Raw genomic sequence first — 23,959 nt, forward strand, 5'->3', positions numbered from 1 at the left:
TCCTGACGAGCTCGCGCGCAGAAGCGAACGCATACGTAAGTAGCGCCTACATATGAAAACGGTGGTCAAATCACACATGTGAGGTATTGCCGCAACCGGTAGAGCGAGAGCAATAATTCTAGCCCTAGACCTCCTCTGTAATGCAAAACGTGCAACCTGTAGAATTTTTTAAACATCGCCTATGGAGATTTTTAAGGGTAAAAGTTTGACACCATTCCATGAGCAGGCGCAATTTTGAAGCGTGACATGTTGGGTATCAATTTACTTGGCGTAACATTAAATTTCACAATATAAAAAAAAATTGGGCTAACTTTACTGTTGTCTTATTTTTTTATTCAAAAAAGTGAATTTTTTCCAAAAAAGTGCGCTTATAAGACCGCTGCGCAAATACGGTGCGAAAAAAAGTATTGCATTAACCACCATTTTATTCTCTAGGGTGTTCGAAAAAAAACAATATATAATGTTTGGGGGTGCTAAGTAATTTTCTAGCAAAAAAAAACAGTTTTAAACATGTAAATACCTAAAATCCAAAACAAGGCTAGTCCTTAAGTGGTTAAGCCTTACCATTTGTAGACGTTCCCCAATGGTATTCTAATTAGTTCAAGTCATTTATTGGGTAAGGCTTTTTATTTGTAGGGTGTCTGTAGATATCTATGTGTAACATGTTTTTATGTCATGTACATTTCCTATAATATTCTTGTATTGACTGTTTGTGGTATGTGGATAAAATCTTTTGTTGTATAAATATGTTTAAAACTTCAATAAAATTAGATTGAAACAGAAATAGAAACCAGACCCGAGCAGGAACTAACACTGGAATATGTCAAATGCAAGTTAATTGATGAATATATGACAGAAGGAAAGAAAATACGCACCATGATGACAAAGCTCTTAAGATGTACAAAGCCACAAAATCTCAACAAAGAAAGCAGAGCTTGTTTTCGATGTAAAAAGATCGTTCACTTAAAAAAAGGACCGCAGGATGTGGAAACCTTGCAAGAAGATCTGAACAAATTAATGGGGTGGGCAACTACATGGCAAATGAGGTTCAATGTAGAAAATTTTAAAATGATGCATTTGGGTGGCAAAAATATGAATGCACTCAGTAGGGGGTGAACCTCTGGGGGAATCAAGGATGGAAAAGGACCTGGGGGTCCTAGTAGTTGATAGGCTCAGCAACGGCATGCAAAGCCAAGCTGCTTCTAACAAAGCATGCATTAAAAAGAGGATTAACACCAGAGATAATTCTCCCATTCTACAGGACTCTGGTCGGGCCGCACCTGGAGTATGCTGTCCAGTTCTGGGCACCAGTCCTCAGCTAGGATGTGCTGGAAAAGGAGCGATTACAGAGAATGCCAACAAAGCTAATAAAGGGCCTGGAGGATATTAGTTATGAGGAAAGGTTGCGAGCACTGAACTTATTCTCTCTGGAGAAGAGACGCTTGAGAGGGGATATGATTTCAATATACAAATACCGTACTGGTGACCCCACACTAGGGATAAAACTTTTTCACGGAAGGGAGCTTAATAGGACACGTGGCCACTCATTAAAATGGAAGAAAAGAAGTTTAATCTTAAACTGCGTAGAGGATTTACTGTAATGCCCTGTACACACGGTCGGATTTTCCGATGGAAAATGTGTGATAGGACCTTGTTGTCGGAAATTCCGACCGTGTGTGGGCTCCATCACACATTTTCCATCGGATTTTCCGACACACAAAGTTTGAGAGCAGGATATAAAATTTTCCGACAACAAAAACCGTTGTCGGAAATTCCGATCGTGTGTACACAAATCCGACGGACAAAGTGCCACGCATGCCCAGAATAAATAAAGAGATGAAAGCTATTGGCCACTGCCCCGTTTATAGTCCCGACGTACGTGTTTTACGTCACCACGTTTAGAACGATCGGATTTTCCAACAACTTTGTGTGACCGTGTGTATGCAAGACAAGTTTGAGCCAACATCCGTCAGAAAAAATCCTAGGATTTCGTTGTCGGAATGTCCGAACAAAGTCAGACCGTGTGTACGGGTCATTAGAGCGAGAAGGATGTGGAATTCCCTTCCACAGGAGGTGGTTTCAGCAGGGGGCATCGATAGTTTCAACTATTAGGCTGCTTTCACACTGAGGTGCTTTACAGGCGCTATATCGCTAAAAATAGCGACTGCATAGCACCTGTAAAAAGCCTCTCCTCTCACTCCAGTGTGAAATCCTGAGTGCTTTCACACTGGAGCGGTGCACTGGAAGGACGCCAAAAAAAGTCCTGCAAGCCGTATCTTTATATATTGCTCCTAAAGCACCCCTGCCCATTGAAATCAATGGTCAGCGCAGCGGCGATTTGCAGGTGGTTTTAACCCTTTTTCGACCGCTAGCGGAGGTTAAAACGTACTGCTAGCTCTCAAAAATCTCTGCAAAAACGACAGTAAAGCGCCGCTAAAAATAGCGCTTTACCGCCAACGCCCCAGTGTGAAAGTAGCCTTAGATAAGCACCTGAACGACCGCAACATACAGGGATATATGCAATACTGACATATAATCACACACATAGGTTGGACTTGATGGACTTGTGTCTTTTTTTCAACCTCACCTACTATGTAACTATGTTCTATCTGGAAAGCTGAGCAGAGAAAGCTAGACCTATCCACAAAAGAAAGAGTCAAAGCAATCGCAAAGGAAACTGAAGACACATCATGGAGTAGCACCTATAAAGTGACACAGAGTGGCAAGTCACGCAGCTGGTGCTTAGACTCAGGAGCAGTGGCGTATCTAAGGTATGGCAGCCATGGCAAGTCGCATGGCAAAAAAGCTGCCCCCCTGCACGAAAAAACCCCCATTCGTCCTCACACGGCCGCCTCCCAGACTAATATAGCGGCCAAACTGCTGGACCTGTCTGTCAGATAGCCGCTACCCGTCACGGGGTTTTGGCTGGGCTTAGGCTGAGGGAGGCTCTGTCAGCAGGGAGGGGCGAGGCCGGGAGCTCCACTGATGTTCTGACCCTGCCCCGCCCCGCCCCATGTAGTCTATATGCTTGGAGCAGAGTGGGAGCGCTGAGATCGCGTCTCCTGGACCTCCGAGAGCCCCACCCCGGACTGTGAAAATTCCCGCCCCCTACCGCAGAAAGCCCCATCCCTGCTGTTGAAAGCTCCGCCCCTGGACCTCTGAGAGCGGGAGGTGAGCCCGGCTGGCCAGGTAGGTCTTTCTGCCAATATACACTGCCTGTAGACTCACTGTTACGCTTAACCATCCCTGACAATGTCGTTTACCCCACTGTATAGCTGTGCATTGCTGAAAGTTAGAATTTTAAAAATGGCTACTTGATCATCTCCTGTAGTCGCATCCGCGGTCTGGTCATCTCCTGTAGTCGCATTCGCAGTCTCTGGTCATTCCCTGTAGTCGCATTCGCAGTCTCTGGTTATCTCCTGTAGTCACATTCGCAGTCTCTGGTTATTTCCTGTAGTCGCATCCGCAGTCTACTTAAAAGTAGTACTTGCTGTTGCACTGCACAAATCACTTTATTACACTTTATTTATGATATCTATGGCTATGCATATTTATTGAATCCATACTGATAACTATATTTGATTGGCTGCTTCTGCTTGGGCCTGGAACGCACTCACATGATGATGACTTAAAAGTTTCATTCAGGGCTGACAACGGAGCTCACACCAGCAGCACAGCTTCGATTCATCTGCGAGGAGATGGCTGAGAGAGGCAGCTCGGCCACCTGCTCCCAGGCAGAGCAAAGCACACAGCTGAGCCGTACTATTCCGGCGTTATTCCTATCCCAGCGGGCGGCCACACAGGCCTCCACGCAGGCATCCACACAGGCCTCTACGCAGCTCACAAGTCATGCTGCGGTAGATCAGCCCAGCTCCTCTGATCCCGGGGAACAACAGCACGCTACCAGGTATGTCCCACAAACATCCCCACTCTTCAGCATGGCTGACCTACAGCTGGTGGCATTGGACATTAAAAATACGCTGACCGCCGTGATTTCAGACATTAAAACTGACCTTAAAGCAGTAGCATCCCGCCTAGAGACAGTGGAATCGGAGGCCATGGCGCATGGAAATGCTATAAAACAAGTACAGCAGGTCACTGACAGACATGCGCAGCACCTCATTGAAATGCACTGCCATCTGGAGGACATTGATAACAGGGGGCGAAGGCGTAACTTACGCATCAGGGGGATACCAGAAACGATAGAAACCCCCACAACTATAACCGGTGGTATGGGCAATCTGCAACACACTCCTTGGCAGACCCCCAGATGCCCCCATAGAAATGGAGAGATGCCACAGAGCCCTTAGACCCAGGGGTAGAGAAGGGGACCCTCCCAGGGATACAGTTTGCTGTTTGGTCAGCTATACACAGAAGGAAGATATTCTACGCCTAGCCCGTAACCACGGGCAGCTGCAGCACGATGGTTTTCCCATACAAATCTTCCAGGATCTTTCTGCCATTACACTGCAACACAGAACAGAGCTCCGCCCCTCCTCATCGTTCTGCGAGGCAGACACATTATGTATCGCTGGAAGTACCCCTTTTGTTTGGCATCAACCGCTGGAAACCGTACAGCTCTTCTGCACACGCCAATTGATCTCCGTGACTTCTGTGACACCCTGAGCATCCCGTTGGTTGCTGTGCCTGAGTGGTACAGCTCATTTACGCAACCTGAAACCTGGATCTCCACGCAGCAAGGACCTACACCTCGCTCCCAATGCTACCGCCAGAGGCACCGTAGATCTATCTCAAATTCACCGAGAAGGAACGCGGATGACATCACAGACCAGGAACCAAGATCCTCACCCTCATCAGCTCGTCAGAAGACAGGGCGCTGATCCTTCTTAGCCAGTTTTGTGAGTAGCTCTACACTCTGAACCCTCCTACACTCCCTGTTAGCATGTTTGCCACCGCACACAACTTCTGTACACTCATGGGATCCCTACCGTTTCCTTTTGCCGGGACTTAGGCAGGTGTTCAAAGTTTTTTTGTTTTTTTATGACATCTGGCAGACGGCTCCAGAGCCGGGTATTTGAGCTACTCACAGGTCGATCGATACCTGTTGAACCTCTAGAACGTTTCCGTTCCCAAGAGACCCTTCTGCTATTTATGCTATATAGTTCGGTTTTGGGTTCTTGTTTGGGTTCTTGTTTTTCCTCCTTGTGTTTTTGCTTTTTCTTTTTTGCTATCTATTAGGCCCGGACTGATAAATGAGGAGATGCACAAGGAACCTATTCGGCCTAAAGAAAAGACCCGAGGCTCATAGGCCTTACTCAGGTATCTGACTATATCTGCAACCCACCTTTCCGCTGAGACTAGCCTAAAATATGCACCTGTATGTAAGCTGTTACTGTGCTATTCATGGTGCCTTCCAGATATGCCTTCTTGGTACCTAAGCTTGATAAGTAGCTCTCAGGTCCCTTGAACTGCTAACACCTAACTTGTGTATCAATGGGTCTGACAATAAGGTGATGCTGTTATATGCTTGTGAACTATGCGAATACTGACTGCTTCTTGTAGCCTATGACACACCATGGGCATCGGGATCCAATAGTTAGATCAGAAGGACCACCTTACAGACTAGCAGTTTCTTAGGATTCTGTTAAGGAAGATGTCACAGTTCTGCACGGAGATTGTTCATGGTCCCAAACTATCCACTCTTGATCATAAGGAGCTGGAGCCTAGGAGGGAGAATTGACCTCCCAGGCCCCTAGGGGCCCTGACATCTCTGAATACAGTGCTCTAATAACAATACCCGGATGGGTAGTCTCAACCTCTGGGCACTTACAGCCCAAAGGCGTAATATAACTGGCAAGGGGTAATGCATACAGGCTATGGGTGAAGGAATGACAAGCTTCGGATGGCTAGAGGACCTTACGCCCCGACTTTAACCTACTAATGTGGAGGTCTCTGTTCCTCAGCGTATACCTCTAATCAGAAAAGGTGGTTACTGGTCCTGGAGCAATCCGAAGTTCCTTTTAATTTTACTTGCGTAATGCCCCTCTATCTCCTCAGCCTAGGCTGGGGGATTTAGATGCAAAAACTACATACACTGGTGAAATTACCTCTCCGATTCTCCTCATTTTTATTTTTTTTTTACTTTCATTTGCTGAAGCTGTCCCTATGTAATCATTTGGCTATGTGTTAGCCATGGTTTGTCATTACTACTTATACTCCGGTGCTAGACTTCTACCCCAACTCAGAGCGGCAGGCTCCCCTTTGAAAACTTCCGGCTCACCCCTCCTTTTTCCCAAACTACCCCGAACCTGTCCAAGCAGGTGGATTAGCAGGCCTGTTTCCACCTCCGGAAGCCAAGTTGTGACTTTCCTGTCTAACACTCTTTCTTTCCTTCTTATCTCTTCCCCTCTCTCTCTCCCCCCCCCCCTTTCCTCCCCCCCTCTTTATCCATACCTTTCCTTTCCAGATTTCCTGCGCTACCTTCTCCAGCTTCACGTGGCCTTAACGGCCCACTTATAGGACCAGCCCAAACTATTTACGACATATCGTAAATCATATCGCTTACCCAATATGCTCAGCTCCTCTCTCCCTTAAAATTTATTCTCTTAATGCTAACGTACTTAACATCCCAGAAAAGCACAGCAGCGTCCTTGCTGAAGCACACTGACCTAGGGCACAAATCCTTTTTATCCAAGACACTTCAAATCTACAGCAACACCATGCTTCCATAATGGCCGCTTTCCCACAGCTTACCGTGCCACTTGCCCAGACTCCAGGACTAAGGGGGTTTCCATCCTGCTCTCTAAAACATTAGCCTTTAGGGTTGAAGACCAGATGCTAGATCCAGAAGGCAGATTTGTCTTCCTGAAGGGTCTGTAGAGAAACAAGCCGGTGACGTTGGCTAACATCTATTGCCCCAACTCTAGACAAGTCATTTATGTGGGAGATTGTGGCGAAACTAACGCTTTTCCAAACGGGTCTCCTAATCTTAGGGGGCGACCTCAACGTACCTCTAGACCCCTTGACAGATACGTCCACGGTACTGCCTCCCTTCCCTACTCTGCCCTGATTAAGCTCCAACTCGCATCCCTGACGTTACATGATACCTGGAGGACCCTTTACCCCCGGGATAGGGATTACATTTATTTTTCACCCCCACACAATCGGTACTCAAGACTGGATTACCTATTTATAACACAGACAGACCTATCGTACCTCCATAGCGCATCTATAGAGAGCATGACACTGTCCGATCATCACCCTATCACCATCACCTTGCATCTCCCCAAAACGGTCACCTTCACCAAAACTTGGAAACTAGATGTGTCTCTGCTTGCAGATCCAGGAGACCTGGCAAGTCTTAGACAGGAGACTTGACTCCACAATGACACACCGGATGTCTCTCTCATGACGCAATGGGAAGCTCACAAATGTGCCATCAGAGGCCAGTTGCTTTCGGCCTCAGCACGGATAAAGAGAGAGCGTCAAGCTCTTGTCTCAGCATTGTCCGATAAAATACGTAGCCTGGAGGCCCAACACAAAGCACATTAGCACTTACAACATCACAGGAGTTGATGGAAGCACGTACACTTCTACGAGAAGAGCTTTATAAACGGGAAAGTCGAAGTATCATTTTAACCCGAAAACTGTTCTATGAACAGACTAACAAACTGGGTAGGTTATTAGCTAGAGCCACTCAACAACGCAAACTAGCCTCCACGATCCATCACATTGTGGATTCCTCGGGTAGGACCTATACTAGAAACGAAGATATTGCACGTCAATTCCATTCCTTCTACAGTAGTCTATACAACTTGCGTTCAGGGGATATGGATCCAGCTGCGCGGTTGAACCGTCAGAAACTAATTAAAGATTTCCTATGTAAATACAGTCCATCTACTCTGTCGGCTGATTCCCAGGCCCTGGAGGCCCCCTGACATCGGAGGAATTCCTAGAGGCACTTAAATCAATGAAACCAGGTAAAAGTCCAAGCCCGGATGGTTATACAGCCCTATATTTCAAGACCTTCTCAGACATCCTAGCGCCACACTTTCTTAAAGCATTCAATTCCCTCCCCACTGATCCCTGCAGGTCAGACAGACTTCTTGAAGCTGATATTGCTGTTATCCCCAAGGAAAGGAAAGACCCACTAATGTAGCTAGCTACCGCCCAATATCCCTCCTAAACCTAGACACCAAGCTTTTTGCCAAAATGCTGGCAAACCGCTTGTCCAACCACATTCCGACCTGGGTAGATCTGGACCAAATATAATTTGTCCCCGGGAGAGAAGCCAGGGACAACACCATTAAAGTCCTAAACTTGCATGCCTGGCTCACTTCCTCTCAACAGGAGTGCTTCTTTCTGGCGGAGAAGGCGTTCGAAAGGGTGGCCTGGGATTATACAGACGCTGTTTTGACCTCACTGGGGCTCCAGCCCTGCATGTGGGCTTATATCTTGGCATTATATGCTAACCCCAGAGCGAGGGTTAGGGTCAATGGCCATTTGTCAGACGCCTTCTCCATCCGTAACGGAACCAGGCAAGGGATGCCCTCTTTCCCCCTTGCTTGATATACTCACGCTAGAACCCCTCCTGCGCTGCATCCGAGCTAATACAGACATCAAAAGTATACGAATTTGGGTCCGAGAATTTAAGATTGCGGCCTTTCCTGACGACATTCTACTCTATCTTCGACATTAACGTCCTTACGCAATCTTCTCCAAATTTTAGAACACTTTAAACTCCTATGCAACCTTAAAATTAATTACTCCAAGTCCTTCGCCTTAAACGTGTCCCTACACGCGGAACTGGCCACACGATGTCAACTAAATTTCCCCTTTCAGTGGAAAAAAGGATCCATAACCTACCTGGGCATCCAGCTCCCTGCCGAGCTAACAGAACTCTATAGCAGAAACTTCCAGATGGAACTACAAAATGTACGCTGAGATCTTCAAAAATGGGATAAATCAACCATCTCCTGGGTCAGACGAGCGTCCATCCTCAAAATGACTGTCCTTCCCAGGCTGCTATACAAATTGCAAACACTACCAGCTTACTACCCTCCTTTTTTGGACTTTATAAGTCCATATGCAGGGCCTTTCTTTGGCGTAATAAACCCTCTCAGATAAGCTGGTCAAAACTAGTGTTACCTAAAGCGTACAGAGGAATTGGTCTTCCTGACCTACAATGGTACTACTGGGCAGTTCATTTAGCACGAATGGTCGACTGGAGGGTTCATAGTCGATGTAAGGATTGGGTGTCTTTAGAATATATGGCGACAAACTCAGATCTAGGTAGTACTCCTTGGCTCGCTAGGAAACATATACCCCCACAAGCACTAACCTATCCACTAGTTGGAGCCACCTTACATGAATTTGAGAGGGCTTGCACCGTGCACGCAGTCTCATCTAAGTGGTACCCCATCACCCAGTGAGAGGCAATCCAAACTTGCCTCCAGGCTTATCTGGTGCCTTCCTGAAAACCGAGTGGACACATACGGAAATGTTAGCTAAACATTTTTTTCAAAGAGGCCATTTTCTATGACAAGCTGATCTCGGTAGGCTCTCCAATACGGGCACATTTCCATTCTGGCCTTATATCCAGCTTAAACACTACTTAGATGACCCGCTCCGCAAACAAGGCTTTACAAAGATTCCCACAAACATGGAGTCGCTCTGCTCTCGCTCGACCCCCCAATGCCATGTCATTGCCATGCTTTGTGGTTATTCGACGATCCCTCAACACTCCTACGCTCAGAACGGACCTATTGGGAGACTGCCCTGGGCTTAGAGATTGACGAAGAGAGCTGGGACCGCATACATTTGTATATCCATAAAGGGTCCCTAAATGTATCCGTTCAGGAGAATGGATATAAATTGAGAACCCGCTGGTACAGAACCCCGGACATGATGCATAAATTCGCCCCCTCCATTCCTGACTTCTGCTGGCGATGTGGCAAGGAGCTAGGCACATTTCTTCATATCTGGTGGGATTGCCCGGAACTTCAAACCTTTTGGCGTAAAGTACATGATCTAATTAAAAAAGTGTCCCTACTTCCATTAGACTTCTGCCCTGCACAGTATCTCTTGTATCTTACTAAAATTCCCAAAAAACGATACCATAAGTCGGTTGCCATTCACACGATTAATGCTCCGAGGATGTGTATAACAGTCCATTGGCGGTCTGCATCTCCCCCCTCCATTCCCGAGTGTCTTAATCAAATAAATCGTGTTGCTGAGATAGAGGAGCTGATCTATACTGCCATGGATAATATCTCCAAATGCACAGCCACATGGGATGCATGGATAACCTTCAAAAAATCCCAACCATACCAAGATCTTATAAGCATTACAAATTAACTCCTAACAAGGGGAATTTTACCCCTGTCCTTAAAGATTGAAAGGGGCTCACACCCAACTGCGACACATCATAAGGCTTTGATTACTAGAAGCTGGAGAGGGTAGCTGGAGACTACCGTATCCCCCCCTCTCCTCATTTGCACTCCCCCCGCCCTTCCCTCCTCTCCCCCCTTAGCCCCACTTCCCTTCTCATCCCTTTTCTTCCCTTCTTTTTTTTTTTTTTCTTCTTCTTTCCCTTCCTCTATAATAATCTCAGCTCTCCTCTAGTGTTTTCTCTCACATACCTCTCTTAGAGGGCGTACACTCTTACACGTTATTACCCCATCTAATAAGCAACACACCACTTAGAGATATTTTGATATGTTCTAATATGTTCTTGTTCTACTGAATTGTACATGTTATACTGTTCTAGGCCTCATGAAGCCATTGATGTATGTACTAAGTTTGTACCTTCTCAATAAAATCTTTATGCAAAAAAAAAAAAAAAGTTTTAAGTCATCATGTGCGTGTGTGTCAAGCAGAAGCAGCCAAACAAATATAGTGCTCAATATGGATTCAATAAATAGATGATATAAATAAAGTGTAATAAAGTGATTTGTGCAACAAGCTCATTAAACAGTCCACATTCAGTGAAAGTTCATATACTGTGGACTGTTTAATGAGCCGGGGCGGACTGACCCATCGACACTTTATGTAGTGCCAATCCATAATTTGGTAATTGAAAGATTAAAGAGCTTGACTTGTAGTTTTGTTAGTTTTTGTTTTTTTTTGTTTTGACAGGGGTGCAGTTTCAGTGCTTGCCATAAGTGCCATTTTCACCAGATACGCCTCTGCTCAGGAGAGACAAACCACATGACTAGCGATGAGACCTTCTTCACAAACATTCATTATAGTGCAAAAGACAGTCCTAGCAAATGGGAAAAGCATCAAATCAGAAGGTAAAGGCCAGGGCTTCCTGAAATGCATTACACCACAAGATGGCAAACACAGTATCCTTGTAAAGAAAGTGCTGCATGTTCCAGAACTAGAAGGCAACCTTCTATCAGTGAAAAGTCTTGCAAACAACCATCTCACAGTTAAGTTCCAGGGTGATGAATGTACAGCTCACAATAATAAGCAATTCCTTGCAAAAGGAAAACTGGATGATCACCTATACAGGCTCCCCTCCACAGACCAGCAAGCCAATATAGTCTCTAATGACCCACACTGCAAATCTTTTCACTTATGGCACAGGAGGCTGGGAGCACAGAAGTCCAGAAGCTATACAGGGCATTATAAAGAGAGATTAGGGATGCCACCTTTTCTTCAAGTCAAACCCGAACACTTTAGCGTCGCACAGGAATTTATTTTCATAGTATGCATAAACGATGCATAGATGTTGCCAATAAAAACATTTCTAATCATATGAAGTTAATCACAAGAGTCCCCCTTTACATAAGAGTCCACAGAGTTCCTCCTTTACATCAGAGTCCACAGAGTTCCCCCTTTACATCAGAGTCCACAGAGTTCCCCCTTTACATCAGAGTCCACAGAGTTCCCCCTTTACATCAGAGTCCACAGAGTTCCCCCTTTACATCAGAGTCCACAGAGTTCCCATTTTACCTGTGAATCTGCAGAGTTCCCCTTTTACATCTGAACTCGCAGAGTTCCCTTTCACTGTAAGGGTGGACTCTGCAGACTTTGATGTAAGGGAGAACTCTGGGCACTCTAACATAAGGGATGCTCTGGTGTACAGAGAGGTCTCCGATGTAAGGGGGAACACTGTGACCTCCCGTGTAAAGGAGAGCTTTGATGTAATGAGTGCTCTGAGAACCCTGATTTAACTTAGCGTCAGGGCTTTTTTTCTGCCGGAACTTGGTGGAACTGCGTTCCGGCACCTCTGCCAGGGAGCAGGACTTTTTTTTTTTTTTTTAACAGATGGTTTATGCTGCTGCCAGGCGGCGGAGTGAGCTGACAGCCGCATAAGCCGACACAGCTCCTATAGGTCCGGCTGCAGCCTTAAGAGAGGGGAGGGTGGAGTGATATCAACTGCACTCCACCTCTCCCTGTAGCAGAGCGCATGTTCCTTTTGTGAGGAAGGGTTGCCGTGTGGTGTCCTGTCCTTTCCTGAGACTCCTGTCTGCCAAACCAAGACTGCTTTCGGTAATTGTTTAACTGTCATTGTTGTATTGCTTTTTAGATATGTGTCTATTAATGTTGCTGCCAGGATATATACATGTGGGCTGTCTCTTGCTGGATATACATGTGGGCTGTCTCTTGCTGGAGATATACACGTGGGCTGTCTCTTGCTGTGTGTGTATTTATGTGGGCTGTCTCTTGCTGAATATGGGGATATATGAAATTGCCTTTGAGATTACTTTAGTTACTGCATATTTCTAATGTTTTGTACATTTTACTTCTTTGCTTTTTATTAACAAATTCCATACAAAAATCTGTTATATATCCCCCTAAATATACTTGTTTTCCTGTTCTCTAAAGGGGGCAGTGCTTGGTGTGTAGGGGTTGGAGACAATGGACGGTTCTAGGGGCGGAGACGGGCGTGACCTTGGGGGGGGGGGGGAGTTCCTGCACCTTTTCTCTGAGAAAAAAAAGCCCTGCTTAGTACTTACTTAGCGGCAGGAGAGAGATTGAGAAGGGGGAGACTTCAGTCACAGACAGGGCTGGATGGTGAGCTCACTCACCCCTCGGCAGTCAGCACCTCTCATCCAGATGTATCTGAGGCTGCTGGGCTTCAAATTTCCCATCCCCACTTTCCTTTTCTGAGGTACAGCACTGGGGATTGGAGTGTGGGCAGACACAGTGGGTTAGGGGCGGGAGAAAGAGGTGCAGATCGAGCCCTCCTTTCCCATCTGTGTGTGTGTTTGGGGGGATACTGAGCCATTCATATGTCTTTTTGGGGGCAAGGGGGGGCGGATGTGCGGCCAGAGGGTAGACAATTAGACATTCCAAGAAGTGAGGCATGTATTAGGTGGCTGGGGGTTCCTGGGATGCTATGGCATAGGACTATTCCAGAAGCGCACAGATTTGCACGTTTGGACAGACCCCTTGACATTCTTGTTTTGCATGTGGGGGATAATGACTTGGGGCTAAGGTCAATGTTGGGTATTGTGCGGGATTTCAAATTTGATTTTTTGCGTCTCTGCATGGCCTTTCCAGAGATAATAATAGTGTGGTCCGACATTGTGGCACGGACGACTTGGAGATTAGCGAGGTCAGTAGAGCGGATTAACAAGGCCAGGAAGAAAGTAAACAGGGAAGTCAGCAGATTTGTGGTTCGGAATGGTGGGTTGGCGATCAGACACTTGAAGCTGGAAATTGATACATGGCGTTACCTTCGTGGAGATGGGGTGCGCCTCAATGCTGTGGGGATTGATATGTGGGCTCTAGGTTTGCAAGATGGGATACAGAGAGCGTTGAGGGTGTGGCGGTGCACATAAGGTATGGGTCCCATTGGTGCTATTCAAACTAATGGTGGTTTAGCTGGAATTTGGTTAATGGGAGCACTGCTGTCAGTGTTTGGTTGTCTCCGAGCTAGCATGTCAGCTGGAGGCCTATTTAAGTTTAGGGTACCGCAGTGTTGGATTGGATCATGTGACAAGCTTGAGGTTTTTCTGCAAAGACCAACGCAAGTATGTAACTGATGGGTGGTGGTTTAACGGTTGTTTTAAAAAATTAAGTAAATTTACTTGAGTGTTAATAAAAAAAAATGGCTGCTACGGCCAATATTTACTCCAGCTTGGTGTGGTCTCCATTCGTGGGTAAGGGCAAGGTAAAGCAGAGTTGGGTATTGGTCAGGCAGAGTTAGTTTATTATGTAGCATCTGTTATACAATGTCATGTAACAGACACACTCAGCTTAGACAACTGCAGCTAGCAACCCTGCTGGGAAGCCATAGTCCAGTCTGAATAATGTGTCTGGATCTCAGACAGTCTGAAATCTGGATACATGATTCCAAACCCGAACTGTCCGGGTGAATCCCAAACAGGTGGCAACCCTAAGAGAGACTTATCAGAAGATTTGGCAATAGTACCTTACAAAGTGCTCATGAAATGCAAGTGCTGTATTGAAGCAAAAGCCACACGAGCTCCAGTTCCACAGGCATCTCAAGGAAAAACCACCCACCCCCTGCAGCTCATACACAGTGACGTATGCCGCCCAATGAAAACTCCCACGTCAGGTGGGAACAGATATCTACTGACTTTCATTGATGATTATTCCAGGTACACAACTACTTATCTGATGAAACACAAGAATGAAACATCAGAGAAACTTCAAGAGTTTGTTGCCATGTCTAACAAAAAATTCCAAAAGAAACCAGGGATAATACACACCAACAATGGCAGAGAATACATAAGCAAAGGAGTGGCCTCATACCTGAAGAGACATGGTAAACAGCACACCAGACAACCACACCATACACTCCTGAACAAAACAGTGTAACAGAAAGGAAAAAAAATAAAAAATTGCACTTATAGAAATGGCTAGATGCATGCTGTCGGATGCCAGCCTACCTCACAAGTACTGGGGAGAAGCAGTCATGACTGCAACCTACTACAAAGCAAACTACCCTCAAGAGCCATTAAAAGTACTCTATTCGAAATGTGGCATGGATCACAGCCTAACATCAGAGTGTTTGGATGCAAAGCATATGCCTATATTCCAAGTGAAAAGTGATCCAAGCTGGAGAACAGAGCCATAGAGGACATTCTAGTAGGCTACAGCGAGCAAACGAAAGGTTACAGAATCCTACATCCAAAGACTGAAAAAGTGACAATAAGCTGTAGTGTAGAGCCCATCACCAGAAACACAGATCCCTGAAAGCTGTGACATGAACATGGCAAGCAAACCAGAAGAAAAGGATGACCAAAGTGAACCTATGCAGGAGTCAGAACAAGAGTTGGAACTCACAATGCCTAAATCAAGTTCCCCACCAGATCCTGCTGAACTGTCTGAATTCAGAAGATCCACTCGGACTACAAAAGGGATACCACCCTGCAAGTGGTTACACACCGTCAAAACACACTGCATACTTGAATCAACATCCTAGGAAGACATAGAAAAACTGCCAAAACGTGAAGCCAATAAAATGGAGGAAGGCAGCAGAAGAAGAAATAAAGTCACTTCAAGAAAATAAAACCTGGACACTCACAGAGCTCCCTCCTAACCACAAAACTTTAGGAAGTAAGTGGCCTTTCAAAGTAAAGTCAGACACAGAAGGGAATATCCACAAATACAAAGCCAGACTAGTTGCCAAGGGTTACTCCTAGAAATTTGGTGAAGATTCCGAAGAAATATTCGTGACCATCGTAAAAACACTCCACCATTAGAGCACTTCTTAGCGTTGCAGCCGGGAAGGGCATGCAAGTCAAACACCTAGACGTTAAAACCGCTTTCCTATATGGAGACATTAAGGAAGATCTCTACATGGAGCAACCACCAGGGTTTGAGCAAGGAGACAACCTTGTGTTTAAACTTCATCTATGGTCTTAAGCAATCTGCAAGGATGTGGAATGAGAAAGTGAACAAAGTACTTACCAGAGAGGGATTCTCAAGAAGGAAAGCAGACCCCTGTCTGTGCTCCTAAAATCAAGAGGACAATTGGATATACATCCTTATCTATGTTGTTGACATTATTTCATGTTGTTCACAAGCTAAAAGGAAGTTTTGAAATCAAAGAGCTAGGGAACATTGGCTACTATCTGGGAATCCAAATAGAGAAGATGGAAGTTATCTTCTTAACCAATCTAAAAAAAATCTCTAAAATCTTGGAACGATTCCATATGCAAGATGCAAAGGAAGTGAAAACTCCTATGGAACCACTCTAAAGAGCAATGAAGCCGAAAACTTGCTACCAAACAATGAAATGTATCACAGAGCAGTTGTTAAACTGCTATATGTTGCCACTGTGACAAGACCAGACATAGCCGCAGCAGTGGGCATATGCAGGAAAGTCTCAGCTCCCTGTGAGTGTGACTGAAACGCAGAAAAAAGAGTGATACAATACCCCAAAGGAACAATTCTGATGAAGTTACGGTTACCAGTAACATCATATCCAACACTGGTCGGATATGTGGATGCTGATTAGGCCGGGGACTGCACAGACCGCAAATCCACAAGTGGATTAATCTTCCAGTATGGGAAAGGAACCATAAATTGGTCTAGTCCAAAGCAACTGTTGCTCTATTTTCGACTGAAATAGAGTATATTGCAGCAGCATACACATGTCAAAAAAAAAAATGTATTTGTCAACTGTTCGTGGACATTGGGCTAGACATGTCAAAACCAATTCCCATTTTTGAAGACAACCAGGGATGTAGAAAGCTTACGCAATCAAAAAGGGTCAATCCCAGGACCAAACACATCAACGTCATGTATCACCTACCGAGGGACAATCAAGAGCAAGGTATTATTGACATTCAATACTGCCCATCAGAAGATGACTGCTGATGCAGCAGTCATCACCAAGCCTTTGTTGAAGGCTTATATCCAGAAGAAGCTGAATATAATTTGACAAAGCGTGTGCTGTTGAGAAGGGGTGTTGGAAAGAACTGTATGGTGCTATGGTGTATGGTGCTGTAGTATTATAGTGTATAGTTCATGTTTTCTATGATATAACAGGATGTATTGTCTATCTCAGTGCATGTACTTATATATTTCTTCTTCTTGTTCATGTTTCTAATGCTGTAAGACATGCGTTACAATGCTCCATGAAAGCAAAGGTATAAGAAGCTTCTAACACAAACTTTCAATACTCTGCACAATATAAATCACCTCTAATGTTGGGTATCCTACGTGTGGGGGTGTTTCTGCATTATGTAAAACTGTTAGTTTAGTTTTTTACATTTTAGAATGGGGTGCCTCGAGATTGTGCAGAATTTTAAAGGATGCATTGAGTGAAAAAAAGGTTGAGAAAGATTGGTCTAAACAGACCCCTAAAGTCTCACTTTTGAGACAGAGAAAGGGATGGAGGAAACACATTAGGCCTTAAATAGACTCTGTCTGACCCATGTAGGCTGCCAGAGTCACTTTAGTTTTTTCTGTAGCCTCAGCTGCACTGCAGATGAATGAATATGAGACGGGATTCTGTTCACTTATAAATGGAAGCATAGTAAACACGGTTTGCTATGCTTCAGTTATGAATGTATACAGTGAGTGATCAATACAGATCACTTACTGTGTTCACTTAGAAAAGGAAGGGGCTGGTTAATGACATTTACTGGCCCCTTCCCTGCGCTCCTTCTTGAAAAAGCCCCTGTGAGCCTGCAGCTGCTGTGGGCAGGAGAAAGGAGGGAAGCCAGAAGCACTGCAAAGGGGCATACAGGGGGGGCCCAGACAGCAAGGAAAATTCAACAGTGATCAGTGCAATGGGTGGGGGAAATTACTGGAAACAATCTTTTTGTGGCTTACCCTGCAGCAGCTGAAAGCTAGCAAAAGGGAAGGGGAAATGCCAGATTTTAGCTGCTGCGGGGTAAGCCACAAAAAGATTGGTTCCAGTTATTTCCCCCACCTGTCGCACTGATCACCTGCTCTATCCACATATGATTCCCTCTGCTAGGGGGATGGGGGACAGCAAGAGCTCCCCATGCACCTGGGGCGCACCTGAAAAAAGATGACCCTGCTTCTCCTGTCCTAGTGGCGGGCTAGCATTTCCCTTTTCAGGGTGTAGTCCTTGGCTTATGGTGGTGTGACAAAAAAATCATATTTATCCTTTCCAGAGATTATTCCCTCAGTAAATGCAAGAAAAGAGGGCTAGGAGCACCGGATGTCTAAAAATAGAAAAATATCTCAGGTCTTTTAGAAGCAAACAATATTGGTGGCCCTTTAATTTCAGTCCCCTAATAGTAAGTGGCCTTTTAGGAGCAGCAACTCTATGAGAGTAGTCACTGTCTTGTTAATGGTCAAAGGTATTCCTTATACTTTAAATAGATTCTAGGCTCTTGACCCTATGGGAACAGTCACAACATGTTGAGCAATTGCGTATCCATGCAATGTCCTGCATGCACTTTCTCTCAGGCTCTCCAAGACACTTCTTAGCATGGCCAACTTCTCTGAAGATGTTCCAGACAGGAAGCAATCTTACTGCTCTTGCTCCTTCTGGAAGGACTATTCAGCAAAGGAACTTAAATTCCTTCAACACAGAGCCCAAGCTGGTACAAGACCCAAGAGAAGAAGACTCTTCATAGTAGCATCCTCACCACACAGAAGCCGGGGAGGGGGGGAATCCACATGACTGGATCATACCTCTCAGTAATTGGCTTAGGCAGAGAAATAATCATGACTCATACAGTATTACAGCTCACACTAACGACTGGAGACAACTCAACAGGAGCAGACAGAACTTAGGAAAAAGCCACCAAGTTAGTAAAACCGTACATATCACCACAACTACTTTCTGCATTCAGATGGAGTATACCTTGTTTTTTCAGGACAAGTTGTACTTTCATTTGGTAGTAAATGGTAATGGATATCTCCTGATTTTTTTATTTTCATTATCAAAGGAAAACTAGCCCAAAATAATTTTTAAAAAATGTTTCCACCAAAAACAACCCAAAATAAATTATCTTGCTCCTGATGATTGACACAATATCACATATGTGTATGTTATTTGCACCCGTAGTACAGCCCAGCAACAATAGTGCGCATTTAGATTTATTTTTTTTAGTCCTACCTAGCACAGACACTGAGGCTAATTGAGGCACAGACACAGGCAAATTTAGGCAGGCCTATGCTGAAAGCTAGGCCTGTCTGTTTTGATCTGGGGGCTGGGAGTGGTCAGAGTAGCAGTGGGTGCGACCACCTGTGCTCTAGTTCTGGGGTGCCTCCCCTGCTTCCAGGGAGAACATTCTGGAAGAGGGGCTGGGCCTGGAACTGGAGTGGCAGGCAGCTCATGTGGGAGCCCTGACCAATCCCCAATCGGTATTGGCAGGGGGCGGGCCTCCTGTATAAGCTGAGGTGATATGCCACTGGGGAGAGAAGTCGGCTGAGTGAAGTGAGGAATGGAATGCTAGGCAGCAGCAGGAGGCCATCCCCATTAGGGGGAATGCGCCAATCACAGGCAAAGGACAGGGGAGAACTGTGAGGGAACATTGCCTCTACATGGTCATTGGCAATGGAGCAGAGGGGCAGGTGAAGCTGTTGGAACGCATGGTCCGGTCAAGTTCCTCATCATGGTCTCAGGGCTGAGGAAGGTCAGTGAGTGTTACCACAGTGGCGGGCTGGAGGTGCCAGGAAGTCTGTGAGGGAACTCTGCTTTTACACGGTCATTAGCAGAGTCTTCATCAAACACACGGTGGATGATGGGGAGTTTTGGATTGGAGAAGAGACTGTGGGGATCTGTGTCACGTCGATATGGCCTGAGGGCACATGATTTGCAAGTTGGGCTGGCTGGGAACAGTAATCCACCACTTAAAGTAATGCTTTCAAATAACTAGGCCTCCTGGGAGAGGTTCTGCAGGCCTCAGGCCTAGTAGCAGCGAGCAGCCAGAGCCTGACAGGACTTATTCAGAGTGGGCCCCTATTACCCATTAGAAGGAGATGTGACATACTTCATTTCAGTAACTACAAAGTGTGTGCAGGAGGAAACCAGTGTGAGTAGAAGGAAGCAAGTTTGTGCAGGAGGAGTAAAAGTCTGCATGGAGATGCAGGAGGAAATTTACATTTAATGTCCATGCGCATCTAATCTTCTGGCTCTAACATTGTGCTTAAGTTATAAATATGATGGCAATGAGAAATTCTATGGGCATCCCATATTCCTACCCCTGTACAAGTTGTACCCCCTGATAAAACAACAAAAACAAAACCAGCAAAAGACTGTTCATTGTCTCTGGAAATTATGTATGAAGTCTGGCAGTGGGGTGATTTGGTGGATTGTTTGTTACTAGCTGCAACATCATGGATATATATATATATATATATATATATATATATATATATATATATATATATATATATTTTTTTTTTTTTTTTTTTTTTTTTTTTTTTTACACACACTTTTTTTCCTCTCTGAAAGAAAATGTATCTTTCCTCTCCATTCACAGAGAGAGAAAAACAGGGGTGGGCTTCACAGTGACTGATCACTGTGGTAGCCAATCAGAGGCTACCTACAGTGAATAGGTGACCCGGAATTGGGAGTTTCAGGTCCCAGTGATCTCGGTGAGACCCCGGTCATCGTGCTGTGTGCTCCCAGCACAAAGGGAGATACATATATATGCGGCCCCACGAAAAAAAATACCAGTGCGGTGCATATACAGTATGTGTTACATTGGTGGGAAGGGGTTAATGCATATCTAACCTCAAAAACTAAAAATATTGTAGTTTACCAATACTTAGATGTGGTCACTGCTTTAGTTTTTTTTTTTTTTTTTTTGCCAGTAACACACTGACTGCCTTGGGGTGGCTCCTCTGCAAAGGAGCAATGAAGACACCCTTGGAAGCAGCATTGTATGGAGAGGTAAGTATTAGATATTCTAGTAATTTAAAAATGAATAAAAGATTAAAGCTGAAAGCCAGTCAACACACTTTTTAAGCAGTTACCGCAATTTTATTTGCCCTTTTGGGATAAAAGTTTTACATAAATAAATAAAAGCTGACCATTGTAAGTGCCCCTGTTAGTAGTAAATGTTTTCCACTTTTGCTGGACAGCTTGGTTTGTTAAAGTTGAAACATTACAGATTTACTGGCTGGATCACCAGGTGAAAATAAAGTCAAAAAGCCTAGACAAAGAAAAAGAACGCAGTCACCACATCTAAGAACTGGTAAACTGTAATATATTAAATTCCAGTTTAGGGCAGGGTTCCTACACCAAGATGATTTTTTGTGTACAGTATAGGTTGGGATAATGTTGAAATTAATTGATGTGTAGCACTTATCCCCAAAAGGACCGCTAATTTGTCCCAGGTTCCTTTACAAGATTAGTGCAATAGCAGCAAGGCAGAAAGCGACAGTCATTCTGTCACATGCTGCTTCAAACAGTCTTGGGTTGCCTGCTTTGAAAATGTATTGCTTGGATAAGGAATAAGGAGCTGTGGCATACTCCATGAATGCTGAGCAAAGAGTCGAGGACACTCTTCACTGTAATATTACTTCTCAGAACAATCTCTGCAACAAAAGCCCAGAAAATACATAGCACCAGGATACCTTCAGCAATGTCCCAGGCCAGGCAAACACTAGTAAAAATATGCAAAGGATATCAGCAGCAACAATCACTAGGCTATTCCCTTCAGGTTTGTACTTACAATGTCCCTACATACTTGGATACCTCCCCTCCAGTATCAGACAATTTCTCCTAGAGTCTCTTAGACTGGATCCAGGGAAATCCCTCAATTAGCTTCAAAGATTGTAGCAGAACAAGCCCCCCAGCTCTGCCACAGCTTGGGCCTTGATGAGCACAAGTAGAATTTTCAGCTGGGCTGCCCAGAAGGGCAGTAGCCCTTCAGGCTGGGAACTTCTCCTCCTAGACAAGAACAGGGCTGCCTCAAGCCTCAGACTCAAGTAAAAGGGTGAGGGGAGAGTGGCGCTCCCTATGGTGATGGGGACAAGGTCCCTACATAGACACAATATATGTGTACTAATCTCAAATGTAAATGTGCTAAAACCCACCTAAAACAAAGATGAGTAAATTGATAAACAGAATGTGTTGAAACCGTGTATCAGTGTATGTGTGTGCCAATATCAAAGCATCTCCTGCATCAGTGGTGAAAAAATAATAACGGGTGCACCACCTGACATAAACGGGGGTCTCACATACAGAAATACCCCGCTATCAGTAAAGTGACATTGATAAAAAAACAAAACATATGGTAAATATCCAAATCAAATATAAGAAAAATATAAAATATAAATATGTAAACAGTCCCCATGTTGTAAAGGTGAAGCTCCAGAATGGCGAATTATTCATATCAAAAAATGTGTATAAAATATTGCAAAATGATGTAAAAATAAGGAAAAAGAGGTGTGACTCCAAAAATTTCAATAATGTTCATACCAAAAAAAAAAAATGTTCATGCAAAAAATATAAGTGTTCATACAAGAAACATCTAAGTGACTCTTGTGCTCCAAGAAACATCCAGTGACTCCTGTGACCCCCCTTAAGGGTCCCCACTCACCAGCTCCTGGCACCCCTACAGGGGTAGAAGGTGTGTGTCTTTAAAGGTGGATGAGCTCCTATCCCGGGTGGGATGTCCCCACCGATACTGTGTTCAACGCGACCTCCAACGCTGTAACCAGGAAGTGTCTCACTGGCTTTCTGTATTCACATCCTCTTAAGGAAAAGACAGGGCTCCCATAGTGCATATAAAAACTTTTATTCTAAATCAATAAAAGCAATGCTTCCCACCATGGGAAGAAGCACACACTACAGCTATGGTTTGAAATTAGCAGTGTCCAGGGAGCAAACGGCTCTCAGCGTGTGCCTCAGCTGCGCTCCAAGTCTCAGACTGCTTGTGCACTCTGCAGCTACCTACTGAGCACCCTTCCCCAGGGATTGGCTGAGAACACAGAAATATTCAGTCTGCTGGTTTGCATCCTCCCAGCCATATTGTGGAATCCTCCGAAGACAGGGGAAAGCAATCAAACCTGCAGAACACATTAGAGCCCAAAGCAATCACTCACTGATCCACTAGTTACAGTTGACCTGAAAATAACTAAATTTGCCTAGATTTCCTTGCAACCTATTCAGGAGGGTGCTACATCTGAAATCAGAATCCAGCTTTTCTTAGCATAATTGGGATTTGTATGGTAACTGGGTTACAACAAGCAGTACCTACAACAATCTTTTATAGAGAAAACCAGGGCATGTATGGCCCATTCCCACCTCTCCACTCCAGGTGAATTTTAACAGTCTTTACCCTGGACGTAAAGTACCCAGAGAGTTCTATCGCTCCGCTTTCAAGGTTACTGTTCTTAAATGTGGCTTTTAAAAAAAAATGTCTGCTTCTGGCATATTTGGTGGAATTTGCAGCTTGATATAGGTAAATGATACATCAGATGCAAGAAAAACTATACAAACACTATATGGCCAAATGTGTGTGACTATTCAACCATCACACTTCCAAAATATTAATTTGGAGTAGCCTTCCTCCCTACATCTCTTTGCATCAAAAAAGCCTCCAGAGCTTTAGTGTGTGGCTGTGGGAATTTGGGCCATCTAACCAATAAAAAATTGTAAAGTCATGAACTGGTGCAGAATCTGAAGACTTGGCTTGCATTCCATGTTCCAATTCACTCTGAAGGTGCTCAGTAGGATTGAGGTTGGGGCTCTAGACAGGTCACTCAAGTTCCTCAACACCAAACTCATCAAATCATGTCTTTATGAAGCTGGCTTTGTGTAAAGTGGCAGTCATGCTGGAACAGAAAAGGGCCTTCCTAAAACTGTGGCTACAATGTTGGAAGCACACAATTGTCTAAAATGTCTTAGTACAGTACATTGTGGCTTTAATAGTACCCTTTACTGGAAACACCTGAACTCAATCATTTGGGGGGGGTGTTCTCATTGGTAGGCGTGATGATGACAAGGCGTCTTCAAACCTTTGATCAAATAGTTATCAGGATCTGGATCTCGACCCATGACCTTATGCTCCTGCTGCCATCCGCATCTTCATTACCATTCGATACTGACCTTTGGATTGTTCCTCGGCTATGCTTC

At 44.8% G+C, this 23,959-nt stretch overlaps 1 long non-coding RNA gene across 1 annotated transcript in view; it reads right to left on the minus strand.

Annotated features, from left to right (window-relative positions):
- The window catches only part of LOC141108653 (uncharacterized), a 385,958-nt gene that overhangs the window by 321,668 nt on the left and 40,331 nt on the right, over positions 1–23,959 (minus strand). The window lies entirely within an intron of this gene.

The sequence above is a fragment of the Aquarana catesbeiana genome, linkage group LG09 (assembly GCF_042186555.1).
Source record: "Aquarana catesbeiana isolate 2022-GZ linkage group LG09, ASM4218655v1, whole genome shotgun sequence".
NCBI classification, from domain to species: domain Eukaryota; kingdom Metazoa; phylum Chordata; class Amphibia; order Anura; family Ranidae; genus Aquarana; species Aquarana catesbeiana.